Genomic DNA, 16,988 nt, shown 5'->3' with positions numbered 1-16,988 from the left:
TAGTGAGGAGGACAAGTTCTTAAGGATCTTGAGAGAATTCAAATCGGCTATTCGATGGATTATAGCAGACATCAAAGGGATCAGCCCTTCGTATTGCATGCATAAGATTATGCTAGAGGAGGGTAGTAAGCCGACTGTTGAGCAACAACGCAGACTTAATCCTATCATGAAAGAAGTGGTGAAGAAAGAAATTCTGAAGTGGTTGGATGCAGGAATCATTTATCTTATTTCTGACAGTTCTTGGGTGAGCCCCGTGCAATGTGTACCTAAGAAAGGAGGTATCACTGTGGTAGAAAATGAGAAGAACGAGCTCATCCCCACTCGAACAGTCACAGGATGGAGAGTATGCATGGATTACCGAAAGTTGAACAAGGACACGAGGAAGGATCACTTCCCTCTTCCGTTTATTGATCAGATGCTTGTAGGTTGGCTGGTCATGAGTACTATTGTCTTCTGGATAGCTACTCGGAGTATAATCAGATTTGTATTGCACCAGAGGATCAAGAAAAGACTACCTTCACTTGTCCATTTCGCACGTTTGCTTTTCACAGAGTTTCGTTTGGGTTATGTGGCGCACCAGCCACTTTTCAGAGATGTATGATGGCTATATTCTCTGACATGATTGGAAATAATGTTGAGGTGTTCATGGACGACTTCTCCATCTTTGAACATTCGTATGATGAATGTTTGAATAATCTTCGTGCCGTACTCAAAAGTTGCGTAGAAACTAATTTGGTGCTCAATTGGGAAAAAAATTATTTTATGGTGCATGAAGGCATTATTCTTGGGCACAAGGTCTCTAGCAAGGGTCGTGAGGTGGACAAAGCCAAGGTGGGAGTCATTGAAAATCTTCCACCACCTATTTCTGTGAAAGGAATCCGTAGTTTTCTTGTTCATGAGGGTTTTTATCGGTATTTTATCAAGGACTTTTCAAAGATATCTAAGCCGTTGTGTGACTTGCTTGAGAAGGATGTGCCTTTCAAATTTGATGATGACTACTTAACAGCATTCGAGACTCTTAAGAAGAGTTTGATCACTGCACCAGTTATTACAGCACCGGATTAGACAGAGCCTTTTGAGATGATGTGTGATGTGAGTGATTATGCGGTGGGCGAAGTTCTTGGGCAGCACAAAAATAATCTTTTTCATGTGGTCTACTATGCTAGCAAGACTTTAAATGGGGCCCAAATGAACTACACCACTACTGAGAAGGAGCTCTTGGCTATAGTCTTTGGTTTCAAAAAATTTCGATCTTATCTGCTTGGGACAAAAGTAACAGTATTCACTGATCATGCGGCCATTCGCTATTTGGTTTCCAAGAAGGATTCAAAGCCGAGACTCATTCATTGGGTGCTCTTGCTACAGGAATTTGAGTTAGAGATCAAGGATCGAAAAGGTACTGAGAATCAAGTAGCTGACCATCTCTCTAGATTGGAGAATCCCGAGTCTACTTCACATGATAAGACATTGATCAACGAATCTTTTTCGGATGAGCAGTTATTCGCAGTTCAGGAGGAAGAGCCATGGTTCGTAGATATTATGAATTATCTTGTCAGCAATATAATGCCTCCTAATTTGACCACATCTCAAAAGAAGAAGTTTCTCCATGAGGTGAAGTGGTATATGTGGGATGAACCGTATTTGTTTAGACAGGGAGCTGACCAGATCATCAGGAGATGTATCCCATTCTGTGAGACAGAGGGGATATTACGAGACTGCCACTCCACAGTTTATGGTGGACACTATGGTGGTGAGAAGACAGCAGCTCGTATTCTGCAAGCAGGTTTTTTCTGGCCTACTTTATTTAAGGATGCTCACCAGTTTGTTTTAAGGTGTGATCATTGCCAAAGAGTGGGAAATCTTACGAGAAAGGATGATATTCCGTTAAATGTGATGCTTGAAGTCGAGGTCTTTGATGTTTGGGGAATCGATTTCATGGGGCCTTTTGTCTCGTCCTGCAATAATCAGTACATCTTGCTGGCAGTCGATTATGTCTCAAAATGGGTAGAAGTCAAGGCTCTACCGAAAAATGATGCAGAGGCAGTGTTGAATTTTCTTCATAAGCAGATTTTCACAAGGTTTGAAATGCCACAAGTAATCATAAGTGATGAAGGGTCGCATTTCTACAACCGTAAGTTCACTTATATGATGCAGTGCTACAATGTGAATCATCGAGTTGCTACTGCCTATCATCCGCAAATAAATGGTCAAGCGGAAGTGTCTAACAGAGAGATAAAACGCATCTTAGAGAAGGATGTTTGTCCGTCGAGGAAGGATTGGTCTTTAAAGCTCGATGAAGCTGTTTGGGCTTACAGAACAGCATACAAAACTCCACTTGGGATGTCCCCGTTTCAACTTGTATATGGTAAGGGATGTCATTTACCTGCGGAGCTTGAGCATAAGGCCTATTGGGCGTTGAAGAAGTTGACCCTGTATTTAGATGCAGCTGGAAAGAAGCGAATGCTTCAGCTTAATGAACTTGATGAATTTCGACTCCAAGCGTACGAGAACAACAAAATGTACAAGGAAAAGGTGAAAAGGTGGCACGATAGGAAGCTACATCCTAAGTTATTCTTTCCGGGGAAACAAGTTCTCTTATTCAACTCACATCTCTGACTTTTTCCTGGGAAGTTGAAATCAAGGTGGTCTGGACCTTTTATTGTCAAAACTGTATTTCCACATAGAGCGGTGGAGATTTTAAGAATGATCCGGACCAAGCATTCAAGGTTAATGGTCAGCATTTGAAGCACTACTATGGGGACACGGCAAACCGGGAAGTGGTTAGTGCCGTTTTATTGTCAACTTGAGGAAGGTAAGCAACGTCAAGCTAATGAAGAAAAAGAAGCGCTTCGTGGGAGACAACACATGATTTGTTGTTAGAGGAACCCTTAGAAGTTAATAACCTATCCAAAACCACAAAAAAATCAGAAAAATGGAGCCTGGAAAAAAAATTTCCAGAAGCCCCCTGAGTGCCCGCTCAGCTATGCTGAGCGACCGCTCAGCAAGCTGAGCGACCGCTTAGGGGCCGACTGGGAGAAATTTTTTTATGTACAATAAAAATCCAAAAAAATCAGAAAAATAAAAACACAAAACACAGCCCATAAACCCACGACCTATTTCCCCATTATCCCATGATTTTAACCCTTAACCCCACTCCTAATCAAATTCTACCCTAATCCATACCCTATATATACATACACCTATCCCATATATCTCCCTTACACTTTCAACACTTAAACTCTCTCCCAAACACAAAAACACAAATCTCAAGCACTTTTACTTAGTTTCAATGGCACCCAAGAGAGCAAGGACTATTGATAGCAGCAGCACTGTCCCTACTGCTGATTCCTCGAGGGGTACTGCTGCGAGACCTCGTTTGAATGATAGGGCTGCTGAGGAGGAGTATACTAGGCTTCTAGGTAAGCCGATTTTGAAGGAGAGGGGGTTCTTACCATCGGGGAGGGATGGTGAGTTGTTACCTATGATTGCTGAGAAGGGGTGGATAGCTTTTTGTGAGTCTCCTGAAGCGGTGCCGATGAGTGTGGTTCGCGAGTTCTATGCGAACGCGAAGGCCGAGAAGAATGGGTATTCTGTATTTCGGGGGATGATGGTGGATTATCACTCTACGGTGATTCGCCGTGTGATTGGGCAGAGACAGAGTAAGCCCACGGAGGAGAACTGGAACGAGAAGACTGCTGAGGATTTTGACTTGGATTTCATTTGTGCTACTCTCTGTAGGCCGGGCACAATTTGGACCTTCAAGACTGGAACTAATGAGTATCGCCACTTTCTGGCGATCGCCATGAATAGGTATGCCCGTGCATGGAATGCTTTTATTTGTGCTAATATTTTGCCTACTTCGCATGCAGATGAGGTCACAGTTGAGAGAGCGCAGTTGTTGTGGGGAATTTTGAATGAGGAGTACTATGTGGACCTTGGTGAGTTCATCTACCAAGGAATTCTGAAGTTTTGAGGGGAGCTAAGCACATGAACATCTCTTATGCATCTACGGTTACCAAGCTTTACCGAGCGGTGGGAGTTCAGTGGCCGTCTCATGAGCAGTTGCAGTTGCTGGCCGCTCCTATTGATTCCGGAACTCTGCATGCGATGCAGGAGTGGACCGGTGGTGAGCCCGAGGAGCATGGGCTGGGTTATCATCTTCCAGGAGGGCGTCCAACACGAGGTGCTACCATGGCGAGGCCAAGGCGTGATGAGGCTGGTTATTCTAGAGCTCAGGAGGGTGCTGGGATGGCTGATGACCAGTATAGGAGGCTGTCACAGAGGATGGATGCTATGTACGAGACGCAGAGCAAGTTTGCTCAGGAGCTCAACCTTGCACTAGGGACTGCTTTTCGAGGCCTTGGAGCTGACATCCAGTGACCAGTTTTTGGTGAGGACTCTGCATATCCGCCTCCTGATACACCACCCTTTGAGGGTAATGATGATGATCTCTCCGAGTAGGTATACCCTGTGTTCCTTTCTACTACCTTCACTGGGGACAGTGAAGATTTTAAGTTTGGGGGTGGTAGTTAAGGAATATTTTGTGTGTGTGTCATATAGCTGCATATTCATGATAGTTTAGTTCATATAATTGCATAATTTTTGCCATATAGTTTTTTTTGTTTATTTATAGCTTTATTTGTTTATCATGTCATGTAGCTCATGCATTTACCATGATCCCTTTTGCGCTGATTTACCAATTAATTCATGATATTGATGCGAGTGTAGTGATAGCGTTAGATTGATGTTGAATTATGTTGATTGATATGCATGCTAGAAACACTTGTAATTTCACTAAGTCTTAGAGAATGCTTAAGGACTAGATTGTTGTTATGGTTTGATGGTTTTCGAGGTTAATCTATTTATTATGCTTAGAATTTTATAATAGGTTCTTAGTGATAAAAGGCATGAAAAGAAAAAAATGGAGTGAAAAATGGAATTCGTTGCTAATTGCGGTTAGGCGTCAAATGGCTAGTAGCCAGCTCGTATTTTATGCGAGTAGTCTAGGGTTGAGCAAGATGGAGCGAAACGCACTTGCTCAGAAATTTTGAAAAAAAAAGAAAAGGAAAAAAAGGAAGAAAAGAAAGAAAAAAAAAAGAATTAATGCATAATTGATCACGAGTAGGCTCTTTGGTATTCGAGTTATTAAGTTCTTAGGGGACTTTGTGCCTAGTGACCTAAGGCTTTTATAGTCTGGGATCCGCTAACCTAACGCTCGCTACATGGATACCATTGTATAAGTCTTTTGTGGACCTCACTCATTGCACGGTCAAATAAGCATTTGTTGTTATAAATAAAAAGCATGATTCCGTAATAAGCTCCAGGATTTTTATAGTGTTATAAGTCACTTTGTGCCTAGAATTTTTATTCTTTGTATAATCATGCGATTGCCTTGATGATAGTTGAGTCATGATAATTAATCTAGTTGCGAAGCATATCTGTTAAGCATCTGCACACACCACGTTTCTGGCTGTATGTTAGTTTGTATGATTCGATTGATCTTTATTCGCCTAATTGCATTTGTTGAGATGTCGTGAGTTGGTTGGTTTGGTCGTAGTAAGGGGGATCGATGCATTTCATATAGATTACATTCATTCATGTTTTTATTTTGTTTTTGAGTCTGTGACGCTTGAGGACAAGCATCGATTTAAGTTTGGGGGTGTGATAAGTGGCATTTTATACCACTTAGAACGTCTTATAATAGCTTAAATTGGTGTCTTGAAATCAAGTATTTTGTGTATTTGATGCGTTTTTCTAGTGTTTGTGCATTTCAGAGTATTAGTTGCATTTCGGGGGAGAATTTATCAATAATAAGCCTTGGCATATGTTCAGCATTGCAAGTGGGAAGAGAGGAGCAGATTACAGCGAAGAAACGGAGCAAAACAGACCATTTTTCCAGAAGGGGTCTGAGCGCCCGCTCAGCTATGCTGAGCGGCTGCGCAGGAAGCTGAGCGCCCGCTCAGCTATGATGAGCGGCCGCGCAGGGTCGTAAATTCAGAATAATTATTTTTAGACTTCTAATTCTGTTTGGCTTCCAACTTCTGAGTAATCTGGATTTTATGGCACTCCTATATAAGTAGATTTCAGAGACGTTTCACTAAGGTTGGATCGTGGTATTAATCAAGAAGCGAAGGAGATAAGGAAGAAGACCGTTTTAGCACACCGCAACGAAGAGGAAGCATATTTTCTTGTGATTCTTATTTCGTTGTAACGTTGGATGCTAGTTTTCTTTACTTTGAACCTATTTACTCTTGTGACGTACTGTTAGGGCGAAAACACGCGCTAATATTCACGCAAGTATACGCGTTCGCAAGTAGTATAAGATATAAATCAGATTCGTTCCCACAGAGACTGGTTTAGGTTAAGTTCAATTTATGCACCTATGCAACAATGTATGGTTATCGCTCAATGCTAAGACAAATAACAAATTGGGTTTTTATTAAACTAAGAGATTATACTAAATAACATTAACTAAGAGAATTGAGGTTGAATTACTATATATGACAAACATGGGATTCTAACTTCATTACTACTTCATTCAATAGCCTTCTCGTTCTTAACCTTAGCATGTGATGGTGAGAACACTAATCAGATAACACGAAACTGATAAACGCCAACTTTCGTTGCACGAGTACCATTCTACCAGACATCCACAAAAGAGATAGAAGCTGAATAGGCACCAATTATATTGAGACCCTATATGTCTATAGAATTTGACAACATAACGGTTTAAGAACAAGTTATCTATCTTGATTACATAGGGCAAGTAAAACGGTTAGAGTTACCTACGAATCATGTATACACATACAAGAACCTATGCTAGCATGGCAAGTTCTAAACCTCTATATTCACTGTCGCTTCAATAGAGATTAACACACTATCTTATATGTTAGCTACGCACATAAGACAAATAAGCACAACCAATACTAGGATATCATACAATCACCACACACCAAGATATCGAAACAATTAACTATTAAAATCCATAAGTAAATCCGCTAGAACCCCATGACAACGATTAGCCCATAATCGAACTCATCGTCACCATGGGTTCCAATGAAAACATGGTATGAACAAGGTCTTAATAAACTAAATAATAATCAAAGTACGAATAAACGAGATCTAGGTTCAACAAGAACGAAAACGAGCATCCAAAGTTATAACTAATTCAAAGAATCACAAGTTGAAAACAAGATCTTCTTTTTCGGAGTTGTTCTGTTCTTCTAGGCCTTCTCCTTGGTATCCCAATCTTCCCGGATGATGAAAACCCTTTTTTTAAGTATATATACGCCCCTAGTGGACCTGGACCCTTAAAATCGTCAAATTCTACTCAAAAAAGGCTTTTTCAATGAAATCAGCGACCAGCCGCCTCCTGAGCGGCCGCTCAGCTCTCCTGAGCGGGCGCTCAGCTCTCTGAGCGGGCGCTCAGCTCTGCTGAGCGGGCGCTCAGCTCTGCTGAGCAGGCGCTCAACTACTGACTAGGAAAAATATTCTGATGAATCTTGTTTTGACCATAACTTGAGTTCTACTCGTCAGAATTAGGCAATTCAACTGCCCACGCGAAGTTATTGAGATTCTCTACAACTTGACAATGGCCTTGGCTTCCAATTCTGATCAGTTTTCATCATATTTCCTTTAAAAGCTCTTTTCTTCATTTAACTGATACCTGAAATGCATTAACACAAAAACACATCAAAATACCAACAACTTGAGTCCAAAACACCAATTTAAGCTTGTAATAAAGCATTCCAAGTGGATATAAAATCCACTTATCATACCCCCAAACTTGAATCGATGCTTGTCCTCAAGCATAAACAGACTCAAAACTACAAAATAAACCTAATGCATGAATGCAACTATGTGAATGCAACTAAATGACAATGCAATCGATCCCCTCAGAATAACCATAACCAAATGAATAAGCCAATGCCTCTAAGAATACAATAACTTGAAATAGAGTTTGAATAAATCCCACAAACCAACTCACAAACCAAAAACGTGCGTGTGTGGATGCTTAACAGATATACTCTCGATACTAGATCAATAACCCTAACTTATCTATCATTGAAACAATCAAAAGTTTATAAACAGAATAGACAATAAATGCATTATGACTCACAACACCTCCTTTCTACTAGAGTTATACAAGGATTCACACTATTATTGAACACATAGCAAAGATGCTTATTTGATCGTGCAATGAATGAGGTCCCAAAAGACTTATACAATAATACCCATGTAGCGAGCGTTAGGTTAGCGGATCCCAGACTATAAAAGCCTTAGGTCACTAGGCACAAAGTCCCCTAGAACTTAATAACTCGAGTATTAAAGAGCTCACTCTTGATCAATTGTGCATAAACACATACTTTTTTTCTTTGTTTTTTTTCTCTTTTTTCTTTTTTTTTCCTTTTTTTCAACAATTTCTGAATGAGTGCGTTTCGCTCCATCTCATTCAACCCTAGACTACTCATAAAAATATGAGCCGACTACTAGCCATTTGATGCCTAGCCTTACAACAACTAGCAATGAAATCCAAGTTTTTCTCCAGATAAAAAAAAATCAGTGTTTTTACGTCATTACGAGAATATCACAAATTCTAAATATAACCAAGTGATTAAATCTCAACAACAAACAAGTATGATCATGATCTAGATCAAAAGCAACCCTATAAGACTTTTTGAAAATATTTATTTCTGGCATGCAAATCAATTCATTAAGACTTAAACATCCCTCTATTCCTCCTCACCACACTCAAATCAACATCAACTTATCAAATATCATAGTTCATCTTAAGGGATCATGCTAAATATGCATGCAAATGCAACTATATGAAATTACATAAAAATAAACAAATATGTCCTAAATGAACAATCATGCAAAAATATGAATGAACTACAACTAAACATGCAACATAAATCTATATGAATCTATATGGACACACACTACTAATCCTTACATTATCACCCCCAAACTTAAAATTTTCAATGTCCTCATTGAAGGTAATAATAAGGATTTCAGGCATACCTAGTCGTCGGAAAGATCACCCTCTTCGGGTGGAGGATCAGGTGGCCAATCAACCTCGCCACTAGTGTCTCGGAAAATAGTACCGAAAGCGTGTGTCAAATCTTCAGCAAAATGACGGTGAATGTCGTGCATGGCCTCCATACGCCTAATTACTCGCCTGTACTGCTCGTCACCAACACCAGTCCTATCAACTACCTGCTGCACATGAGAAGAACCCTCTATAGGCACTGGAGGATCCGTTCGGCTACCCTCTACATCATCAAAGATATATCCCAACCCCTTGTCAGGGGGTGCACCTAAGAATGAATAACTCAAGTGATTTGGTAGTGGGTTGAGCTCAAGTGTAGGAGCATCTTCAATAGACGACTCGAGACGATCCTGAGAAATTTTCAGCTCTGCTAACCCAAGAGAATCGAATGGCACATCCAACTTCCTCTTCCACAGAGGTGCATTCAAAACCTGAATTTGCTCTACTTTAAAGCACTCCTCTTTAGTTGTGGGTAATTTTATTTCCTTGAACACATTGAAAGTGACCTTCTGATCATTAACCTTCATCATAAGCTCTCCTTTTTGCACATCAATCATAGTTCGGCCTGTAGCCAAGAATGGTCTTCCCAAGATAATGGGAATCTTCTTATCTTCCTCGAAATCAAGAATTACAAAGTCAGCAGGGAAGAAGAGTTTATCCACCTTGACCAAGACATCCTCCACTATACCTCGTGGATAAGCGATGGAACGGTCAGCTAGTAGCAATGACATGAATGTTGGTTTCGGCTCAGGCAGACCAAGCTTCTTGAAGATAGATAAGGGCATCAGATTGATGCTAGCTCCTAAATCACATAAACACTTGTCGAACGACAAGTTTCCGATGGTGCAAGGAATAGTGAAGCTTCCAGGATCTTTAAGCTTCGGAGGCAACTTCTGTTGCAGCACAGCACTGCATTCCTCCGTTAGAGCAACGGTCTCTAAGTCATCGAGCTTCACTTTCCGAGAGAGAATACCTTTCATAAACCTCGCATAGCTAGGCATCTGTTCAAGAGCTTCAGCGAAAGGTATGTTGATATGAAGTTTCCTGAACACCTCCAGAAACTTCTCAAACTGCTTATCCAGCTTTTTCTTCTGTAGTCTTTTAGGAAAAGGAGGTGGAGGATAAATATGTTTCTCCCCTGTATTACCCTCAGGAGGAGTGTTTTCCACAGTAGTCTTCCTTGGTTGCACCTCTACTTCCTTCTGCACATCTTCTTCAGCCACAACTGCATTTTCTGAATCGTGAGATTTTTCTGGATCTTCGTCTTGCTGAACTTGGGGGCTTGCGACCTTTCCAGACCTTAAGGTGATGGCGTTCACCTGTTCTTCAACTTCCCTCTTGCCTGGATTTGTTTCTGTATCACTAGGAAGCGTTCCTGGTGGTCGATTCAATAAGGCATTAGCAATTTGCCCTATTTGGTTCTCCAGATTCTGGATAGAAACAGCCTGGCTTTGGCATATAAGAGCCTGGTTTTTGTACATAAGCCTCAACTCCTCCAATTCATATTTTTCATTCGAAGATAGACCTGCATCATTAGTTTGTTGTTGAAGTTGGAGTTGTTGTCTTGGTGTAAATTGTTACTGAAAACCAGGAGGGTTAAATAGCTTATTTGCAAACTGCTGGAATGGCTGTTGCATCGCATTCTGATTGTTGCTCAAGCTGAAGTTAGGATGATTCCAGTTGTCAGGATGATAAGTGTCTGGAACTGGTTGCTGCAATCTCTGAAAGTTGCTCACAAACTGAGCTGAGTCGCTAGATATAGCGCATTGTTCTGTCGTATGCGGACCTGCACACAGCTCACAAACACTAATTATCTGCTTAACACCATAGTTAGCCAGAGAATTGATCTTCATAGACAATGCCTTTAGTTGAGCAGTGATAGTTGTAGCTGTATCCACTTCAAGAACTCCTGCTACCTTGCCCTGTGGATATCTCTGGGTTGGATACTGATATTCATTAGCAACCATCAGTTCAATTAGATCATAAGCTTCCTTATAGCTCTTTGCCCATAATGCTCCGCCTGATGCTGCATCGAGCATGGGTCTGGACTGTGCTCCCAACCCATTGTAAAAATAAGTGATGATCATCCAATCAGGAATTCCATGATGAGGACACTTCCTAAGCATCTCCTTGTAGCGCTCCCAAGCTTCACTTAGCGATTCTCCCGTTTGCTGCGCAAATTGAGTAATAGCATTCCTGAGTGCAGCTGTCTTCGCCATAGGGAAAAATTTAGTAAGAAACTTCTGAGCAAGATCTTCCCAAGTAGTAATCGAACCAGCTGGTAGAGAGTGTAACCAGCTCTTAGCCTTGTCCTTCAGAGAGAATGGGAACAGTCTCAGCTTCACAGCATCTTCAGAAACACCGTTGAACTTGAAGGTGTCGCATATTTCAATGAAATCCCTAATGTGTGTATTGGGATCTTCCGTTGGAGAACCCCCAAACTGGACTGAAGTCTGTACCCATTGAATTACGCCAGGCTTGATCTCAAAGGTATTAGCTGTGATAGCTGGCTGGACAATGCTAGATTGAATGTCATTGATCTTGGGTTGAGAAAAATCCATCAAGGCTTTCGTTCATGCTGTTGGATCTCCCATTGTAATGAGTACCTGAAACACAAACAAATAAACCGTGAAAGTAAAAGAATCCGAGTCAGTGAACTTTAACGACCACTGATGACAAGCACATAAACTAAAAATTAACACCGAGTCCCCGGCAGCGGCGCCAAAAACTTGTTAGGGCGAAAACACGCGCTAATATTCACGCAAGTATATGCGTTCGCAAGTAGTATAAGATATAAATCAGATTCGTTCCCATAGAGACTGGTTTAGGTTAAGTTCAATTTATGCACCTATGCAACAATGTATGGTTATCGCTCAATGCTAAGACAAATAACAAATTGGGTTTTTATTAAACTAAGAGATTATACTAAATAACATTAACTAAGAGAATTGAGGTTGAATTACTATATATGACAAACATGGGATTCTAACTTCATTACTACTTCATTCAATAGCCTTCTCGTTCTTAACCTTAGCATGTGATGGTGAGAACACTAATCAGATAACACGAAACTGATAAACGCCAACTTTCATTGCACGAGTACCATTCTACCAGACATCCACAAAAGAGATAGAAGCTGAATAGGCACCAATTATATTGAGACCCTATATGTCTATAGAATTTGACAACATAACGGTTTAAGAACAAGTTATCTATCTTGATTACATAGGGCAAGTAAAACGGTTAGAGTTACCTACGAATCATGTATACACATACAAGAACCTATGCTAGCATGGCAAGTTCTAAACCTCTATAATCACTGTCGCTTCAATAGAGATTAACACGCTATCTTATATGTTAGCTACGCACATAAGACAAATAAGCACAACCAATACTAGGATATCATACAATCACCACACACCAAGATATCGAAACAATTAACTATTAAAATCCATAAGTAAATCCGCTAGAACCCCATGACAACGATTAGCCCATAATCGAACTCATCGTCACCATGGGTTCCAATGAAAACATGGTATGAACAAGGTCTTAATAAACTAAATAATAATCAAAGTACGAATAAACGAGATCTAGGTTCAACAAGAACGAAAACGAGCATCCAAAGTTACAACTAATTCAAAGAATCACAAGTTGAAAACAAGATCTTCTTTTCGGAGTTGTTCTGTGCTTCTAGGCCTTCTCCTTGGTATCCCAATCTTCCTGGATGATGAAAACCCTTTTTTTAAGTATATATACGCCCCTAGTGGACCTGGACCCTTAAAATCGTCAAATTCTACTCAAAAAAGGCTTTTTCAGCGAAATCAGCGACCAGCCGCCTCCTGAGCGGCCGCTCAGCTCTCCTGCGCTCAGCTCTGCTGAGCGGGCGCTCAGCTACTGACTGGGAAAAATATTCTGATGAATCTTGTTTTGACCATAACTTGAGTTCTACTCGTCAGAATTAGGCTATTCAACTGCCCACGCGAAGCTATTGAGATTCTCTACAACTTGACAATGGCCTTGGCTTCCAATTCTGATCACTTTTCATCATATTTCCTTTAAAAGCTCTTTTCTTCATTTAACTGATACCTGAAATGCATTAACACAAAAACACATCAAAATACCAATAACTTGAGTCCAAAACACCAATTTAAGCTTGTAATAAAGCATTCCAAGTGGATATAAAATCCACTTATCACGTACTCTGGTTTAATATAAGTAGTTTAGTTATTATTCTCTTGTGTTTATTTATCATATTTTCATATGAACCCATGATGACGATGAGTGCTATCATGGGCTAATCGTGATCATGGGGTCGTAACGGATTTACTATGGAATTCTTTAGTTAGTTGTTTAATACCTTAGTGTGTGATGATTGTATGATATCTAGTATTGGTTGTGCTTATTCATCTTATGTGCGTCGCGAACATATAAGATAGGGTGTTAATCTCTTGTGAAGCGACGGTGGATCTTGAGATTTAGAACTTGCCATGCTAGCATAGGTTCATGTATGATGTTGCATGATTAGTGGGTAACTCTAACCGTTTTATTCGCCCTGTGTAATCAAAAGGAATAAGTTGTTCTTAAATCGTTATGTTATCAATTTCTGTAGACATATAGGGACTCAACATAATTGATGCCTATTCAACTTCTATCTTAATTGTGGATGTTTGGTAGAATGGTATTAGTATAATGAAAGTTGGCTTTTATTAGTTTCATGTTATTCGATTAATATCATCATTGTTGCATGCTAAGGGTAATAACAATGACTATTGAAGGAAGTAGTAATGAAGTTGTGATCTCATGAGTGTTTTAATATTGTTAATTCGAAGTGTTAATTAAGTTCTTAATTGTAGTAGTTGATTATAGTTAATAATTAGTTAATCAATTCTAAGTTTTATTGTCTTAACATTGAGAAGCAATCATACATTGGTGAGTAAGTTTAATTGAACATAATTAGTCTGAGTCTCTGTGGGAACGAACTAGAAAGTATTCTATATTACTTGCGAACACGTATACTTGCGTGTATTATTAGCGCGTGAATTCACCCTAACAATAAGACACAGACTGATGACTTAGCAGTATTAAGAAGAGAAAGAAAGATTTTGTCTTTCAACATGAATGAGTTTTTGTAAAAGCATTGATCACTTAGGGTAAAGTCTAAGCAATTCTTATTCATGTCAAAAGCTCCATAATCTATCTTTATAAAATGATTATCAACAACATTGTGTATTGATAAACAATCTTAACAAGAATGACTATACTGCTGATTTTAAATTATAGTGAAACTTTCAGATATAGCAACTCATATAAATTCACTAGAATTTAAAATCTCACAATTATCTGCAACAAAATATTAACAATATATCATTGACTGATACTTGTCAAGTTCTTTAGATACCAATAATTATGTTGCATCCTATTTTAAATATTAAAATAAGGTATTAATGAATTAAATACCAATTATCTATCAAAAAGATATTAGCATTCAATTTCATATATCATACAATTGTTAACTCCTAAAAACTGTAGTGTCTCAAACAATATTGGTTCGATAAATAAAGCAACATTAACCAATATTGACTTGTTTGCAATTTTTAGAAAAATATTCTAAGTTCCATATACTTTGATCCATTGAGTATTGCATCTATTATCAAAGTGTTTAGGAATTCGGAAATAAGTATAAAAATTATTCTAGGTGAACAACATATGGTTACTTCTAATAAAGCAAAATCTTCATTGACCATAGTTGTACTTCTAGAGATATTTTTACACTTTTTATATTAGTATAAGTGACTGAGGATAAACATTGATTACTTAGAGGAGTTCTAAGTAATGTCACAAATACTAATACTCCACAATTAGTTCATAATTAAACTCTTAACTAAATATCATTAACTGATATAAGTCAAGAAATCACACAACTAATCCTGCTACAATCATATTCTGATTTCAGTGAATTCTTGAGATATAAGCATTGCTAAATTCACTAAAACCAAAATCTCATAATTAACTTATAACATATAAGTTACAATCAATATATTAGATATCAATTGTTGACAAATCTTAGTTATAATCAATCAAGCTGCTTATTTATTTTAAGTTAGTTTGAATTATGGAGCAAATAAAATTATTGAATTGCTTCAATTTCCATAATCCAAACTACCCAAAATAAATATTAAATAAATAAATACTAAATATCTATGAGTTAGATACTAGCACTTAAATATTTTCATAATTATCCTTGAATAATCAGCAATAGGATATATGACTTATATACATGGCAATCACTCTCTGGATAATTAGTAACTTTAGAAATACTTTCTAAGCATATAAAATATTGAGAGTTTTATACACATAACTTAGAAAATACTTCAACATTCAATATCAATGATTTTAGAAATAAGAATTGATTACTTAGAACAAAAATTCTATATAATATCACTAATACTAAAAGTATCACAATTATTCGTACAAGATACAAATAACTATACTGCATATTATTTTCATACAATTCAAATTATGAGACTGATATGGAATGGAATTGTCTACAGTCATAATTTAAGTCAATTAAAATAATATTCAAACTTAATGCTATAACACTTAACTACCATAAATGTAAATGATATTGTAATCATGATAATTAGGATAGTAGCACTAAGTACGAGGTACTGGATTACTGATAAATTCACAAGTCCTTTAACTATTAAAGATTTAATACTTGTGAACTTATATTAAGAATTCCTTACAGATGGGATTTCCAAAAAATATGCAATGAATGATATCCCACACTTACAAACCAGTCTTGAAAATTTAACTTTATCAAGTAATTTAATAAATGTTTCTGTCAGTAACTCTTTAACTAAAAGACATGCTCTCGAATTAAATGATACCTGGTGTCAAGGTGCCTTGTAATAGAGTGTTCCACAGAGTTGTTTGTTTCTTATCATAACAAGAAATTAATCTTCTTTCACGAAGTTGACAGCTTCTCGAGATGCTTCTCCTGTCACTTAAGTTGACAGCCTCAGATATGCTTCTCCTGTCTTTCTTACAACCTGCATAATCTGTATCTATATAGCCAAACATGTTAAGCATAATATCTTTTAGGGTACTTTACTCCAAGAGTTGATAGTCCCTTAAGATATCTAATAATCTTGATAGTAGCTATAAGATTGGATTCTCTAGGATCCACTTAGAACCTTGCACTTTGGCATTTTGAGACCATTACATGTTTTCTATTAGCATTTGAGTAAAAGAGTGAGCTCGTCATACCTCTATAACTTGTCATTATACCTGAGTTGCACTGATCAAGCTTTAGTGGTTTCTGTTGGTAAGTAGTCTTGGCATGTTTAGAATCTTCCAAATTTTGCATCTTCAAAAGATCCTTAACTTACTTGTATTGCCATCATTCTTTTCGTTTACTTGTGCTCCTAAGAGAATTGTTCTTTTGGCTTGCTTGAGCTCCTAAAAGAATTATTCTAATGGCCTGCTTGAAGTAATTCTAAAAAGAATTGTAACATTTCCAACATGCTCCTCCATACCTACTCTGCAATTACTTAGCAAATAATATTGCACAAGTTTTGTTAGTAGACCAACATATAAAATTATCATTATATCAGAGCACATATATAACATTATGTTTGTGCCTAGTGATAAGAGAGTTATTAATATGACGACTCTACTAGTTCATATTAAACTGTAACTTCAGTTAGAGTGCCATACCAAATCCTTGACGATTGCCTGAGTAGTATACTAGTTCATACCAATCTGAAGTGAGCTTGTGAAGAAGAGATATACGTGGTCCAATAGGTCTGCAACTGCAAAGTCCATCAACTGTTGTGCATTGACTTCCTCTTTTGACTCACCAACCAGGAGTGCACTTATACACATCTACTAGAGTCCAATTCCAAGTGTAATGTGCATCAGGTACCTGATATGT

The 16,988-nt window shown here is 38.3% G+C and overlaps 1 non-coding gene across 1 annotated transcript; it reads left to right on the top strand.

Annotated features, from left to right (window-relative positions):
• Positions 1–11,149: 11,149 nt before the first annotated feature.
• Positions 11,150–11,256, top strand: LOC141699168 (small nucleolar RNA R71). The gene has a single exon (XR_012565650.1). It is a non-coding gene; the product is annotated as a small nucleolar RNA R71 (small nucleolar RNA).
• The last annotated feature ends 5,732 nt before the right edge of the window (positions 11,257–16,988 follow it).

This window comes from Apium graveolens, chromosome 11 (genome assembly GCF_009905375.1).
Source record: "Apium graveolens cultivar Ventura chromosome 11, ASM990537v1, whole genome shotgun sequence".
NCBI classification, from domain to species: Eukaryota; Viridiplantae; Streptophyta; class Magnoliopsida; order Apiales; family Apiaceae; genus Apium; species Apium graveolens.
The sequence above is the reverse complement of the archived record's forward strand: the minus strand, read 5'-3'. Positions and strand labels throughout refer to the sequence as shown.